The following is a 4,483-nucleotide window of genomic DNA, read 5'->3' on the forward strand; positions in this document are numbered from 1 at the left end:
TTTATATTTGTTTATCTTCATTTTATAGTTGTCCAGAAATGTATTGTTTTTATCTTTCTCACTGTTTTATTATTTTATTTATGTAAGTGAAGTACATTGAATTACATTGTTTATGGTAAGAAATGTGCTATGTAAATCAAGTTTGATTTGATAAATCAAGTGCTATAATAAAATGCTATTTGCATGAACATGCCATGGTGTGCATCGTTTATATTATGGTTGGTGGATCATTCTTTGATGGTATGCACATATTACAGTGTAGCTTTAAAAATCTGTAGAGGACAGCCTCTGGATGGTGATATGGTTTTGTATAATTTCTAGGCTACTGTTACGGATACAGTTATCCTGTGTGTGTGTGTATCCTGTGTGTGTGTTTCTTTTCTCTCCTTCTCCCCTCACAGGTGAAAACCATCACTCCCCAATCAGTCAACAATCAATCATCAATCAGAAGACACACCTCCTCCTACTTCCTATCCTATCACAGTTCCTTCCCCATGGTTTGTTTGTTCTCTAGCTCAATCTCTCTGCAAATGCCATGTCTGTAGGTCTCTGTGTTTCACTCTCGCTTTGTGTCTTAACCTCTCTTTTGTTTAAGCACCTCATAGCACTTTGTCATCACCTGTGAGTATTGTTTTTGGTTATGGTGTTTGTTTGTTGCTGGTGGGAAAAGGGGGAAACCAAGACAAGTCGCCCATGGGCATACACTACCCGTAGGTGAACTTTGTTAAATACACTAGTTAGAACTGGGCGGACCACCTACTGTATTTTTGGTTAGCTGTTAAAGTAGGCTAGTCTAGCTTAGGGGTGTGTTTTTGTATATTTATTGTTTCTTTCCTTGGGTCCAGCTCAGCCCCTTTTCCTGCTCCCCCCATTACCGTGTGTTTATGAATAAACCTGGAGTTTGACAGTAGATTTCTGTTGTCGTGGTTATTTTGTTCACACTTTTACTTTGTCACAATAATAATTTGCATGAGTTGTGTTACGGGTCTCATTACCATCCCCCCTAGACTGTCGGGCCAAAAGGGATTCGTAACAGCTACAAAAGATCATGAAGCATGCAATCCCACCCCTATGAAAGCAGATGAAGAAATAGAATAGTGTGCATGTTGAGGTGAGACAGCTACTGTAAATGAACAAGTGTAAGGACATGACAGGACAATTGCATAAAGGAACAAGAGACCATATTTGTATTTCAGTATGACATTTAGTGAGCAAATGCTGCTGGGAAATAGTTCATGATGAGTAAAGACATGGGATTGCAAACTGTAGCACCTCATTTAAATTCAAGTCCATCCTATGCATACAAGAATGTATGTGTGCGCATTTACATATTTATTTTCAATTGCACTCATTAGGTAAACATAGATACTGATAAAAAGCATGTTTAAGGCTCAGTGTTTCTTCAAGGTTCTTAATGCTTTAGTTGCTTCGGGTACTGTATGTTTATGATCATCAGTACATTGCACCATCGTCTTTCTCATTCTTCACTATATTGTGTTGTAGACGATTGTATTTTTGGCGCAGTTGGTATCTTCACATAAAAAGGCTAGTCCTTTTGAACATGTCTCTAAAGTGGATGCTCCAACCCAGGCACCCCTTTTTGAATTAACATTTGAATTAACATACATTTCTATCACTCTCCCACCAACATACAGTATGCATCTAAACTGTAAACCTTCCATCCATCCATACAGGTTAGAGCGGAGGGGTCTCCCTCCCTGAGCTAGCATGCAGACGCCCCCACCCGTGAGCCCGTGAACTGCAGGGAAACATAAAGACAATTAATAATCTGTCCCACTATCACATTTTCCTGATTTAATCTGCAGCAAAACCCATTTAAAGCTTTCTCTCAACATGCATTTTTTAAACGTTAGCTTTGTCACATCATATGGCTTCTCTCGTTGCTTTTCTGTATGTTTGAGAGTGGTTCTCTTTATTACATCGCTCTAGCTCTATGATTTCGTTGTTATGTTAGTTCTGGGTTGATTGCTTTTTGTCGTGTCATCTTTGTTCCTCCTGAGTGGGTTGGATGGAGCGCAGTTACTCAGTTTCAGTCACCACCTTGACGGACTGGGAAGAGTGTTTCTCCATCTTCTTGCTGGAGACTGTCTTCTCCTGCATCACATCCTCAGACTCCTTCACAGTCTCGGTGACAGTGACCGATTTGGTGACATGCTTGGCCCCGTCCTCTCCAGTGGTGATGGTCTCCACCGTTTTGGTGATGACCACCTTCTGGTCCTTTGGATCATCTTTCTGGTCCGGGTCATCTTTAGTGGGGCTCTCGTCCACTCCATTTGAGATAACATCCTTCTCCTCTGCCTCTTTCCCACCCTCATCCTTCTTGTCCTTGTCCTCTGGGGTAATCTTCTCCACATCTCCATTCATGGCTGCGTCTTTCTTTTCTACCTTCCTCTCTTCCTCTGAATCACTCTTTTTGTCTACCTTCTCTTCTGCAGCCTTGGGGGCCTCTGACATTGGAGCTTCTGGTTTTGGGGGCCTCGCCCTTAGGGGACTCTGCCTCGGGGGATCCTAATTTGGGGGATTCAGATTTGGGTGATCCTGTAGTTTTTGGGGATTCCGATTTGGGGGAGCCAGCAGGTTTTGGGGATTCAGAAGTAGGGGATCCTGCAGGTTTTGGGGATTCAGAAGTAGGGGATCCAGCAAGTTTGGGGGATCCAGCAAGTTTGGGGATCCAGCAAGTTTGGGGGATTCAGATTTGGGGGATCCAGCAGGTTTTGGGGATTCAGATTTGGGGGATCCAGCAGGTTTTGGGGATTCAGATTTGGGGGAGCCATATTTTGGGGATTCAGATATAGGGGATCCAGCAAGATTGGGGGATTCAGATTTAGGGGATCCAGAAGGTTTTGGGGATTCAGATTTGGGGGAACCATATTTTGGGGATTCAGATATAGGGGATCCAGCAGGTTTGGGGGATTCAGAAGTAGGGGATCCAGCAGGTTTTGGGGATTCAGATTTGGGGGATCCTGTAAGTTTGGGGGATTCTGATTTGGGGGAGACAGCAGGTTTTGGGGATTCAGAAGTAGGGGATCCAGGAGGTTTTAGGGGATCCAGCAAGTTTGGGGTATTCTGATTTGGGGGAGACAGCAGGTTTTGGGGATTCAGATTTAGGGGATCCAGAAGGTTTTGGGGATCCAGAAGGTTTTGGGGATTCAGATTTGGGGGATCCAGCAGGTTTAGGGGATCCAGCAGGTTTTGGGGGATTTGGGGAGCCATATTTTGGGGATTCAGATATAGGATCAGCACAGATTTAGGGGATCCAGAAGGTTTTGGGGATTCAGATTTGGGGGAACCATATTTTGGGGATTCAGATGAGGGGATCCAGCAGGTTTGGGGTTAGTTTTTGGGGATTCAGATTTGGGGATCCTGTAAGGATTCTGATTTGGGGAGACAGCAGGTTTTGGGGATTCAGATTTTTAGGGGATCCAGCAAGTTTGTTTCTGATTTGGGGGAGACAGCAGGTTTTGGGGATTCAGATTTGGGGGAAGGTTTCAGGGGATCCAGGTTTTTGGGGATTCAGATTTGGGGGATTTAGGGGGATCCAGCAGGTTTGGGATCGGCAGTTTTGCAGGTTTTGGGGATTCAGATTTGGGGGAGCCAGAAGTTTTGGGGATTCAGATTTGGGGGAGTTTACAGCTTTTGGGGGAGATTCATATTTTGGGGGGGGATGCAGCAAGTTTTGGGGATTCAGATTTAGGGGATCAGAAGGTTTTGGGGGATTCAGATTTGGGGGATCCAGAAGGTTTTGGGGATTCAGATTTGACTTTGGGATTCAGATTTGACCCATGTTTGGGGGATCAGCTTTTGGGGACTCGGACTTGGGGGACCCAGCCTTTGAGGGATTCAGCTTTTGGGAGTCTGGCTTGGAGGGCTTTGGGGACTCAGATTTCTGGATCTCAACTTTTGGGGCCTCACTCTTGGAGGCTTCTGTTTTGAGAGCCTCTGTCTTGGCTACAGCTGCCTTCTCATCTGTTTTGTCTTCTTTCTCATCCTTTCCTTTCTTCTCATCTTCCTCATCCTTATCATCTCCATCTTTGGATCCTTTGTCACTACCTGCATCTTCATCTTGATCATCACCCTCCTCTTCTCCCTCTCCCTCTCCTGTCTCCTCTTCTCCTCCGCTTCCCTCCTCTCCAGCCTTCTCTTTGTCAGGAGAGGCCTTTGATTCTGGGGCTTTAGAGCACAGGACTGTCTCCTCTAATTCCCCCTCTCCTTCTCCCTCATCACCACCTTCTGTATCATCTCCCTTCTCACCCCTCTTCTCCTTTCTCACCCTCTTCTTCTTTTTCTCCCTCTTCCTCTTCATCATCGCCTTCTTTGTCCTCCTCTTCCTCCTCAGCAGGTGTGCTGGAGCTAACTTGGGCTTCAGTGGAGGCTACAACCTCTTCTGATTCACCCTCTCCCCCTTCTCCCTCTGCTTCTTCTCCTCCCTCTTCTTCCCTCTTCTCTTCTCACCGGCTGTCAT

The 4,483-nt window shown here is 45.1% G+C and overlaps 1 pseudogene; it reads right to left on the minus strand.

Annotated features, from left to right (window-relative positions):
* Positions 1-1,757: 1,757 nt before the first annotated feature.
* The window catches only part of LOC135571508 (S-antigen protein-like), a 3,894-nt pseudogene continuing 1,168 nt past the window's right edge, over positions 1,758-4,483 (minus strand).

The sequence above is a fragment of the Oncorhynchus nerka genome, linkage group LG4, assembly GCF_034236695.1.
Source record: "Oncorhynchus nerka isolate Pitt River linkage group LG4, Oner_Uvic_2.0, whole genome shotgun sequence".
Lineage (NCBI taxonomy): Eukaryota > Metazoa > Chordata > Actinopteri > Salmoniformes > Salmonidae > Oncorhynchus > Oncorhynchus nerka.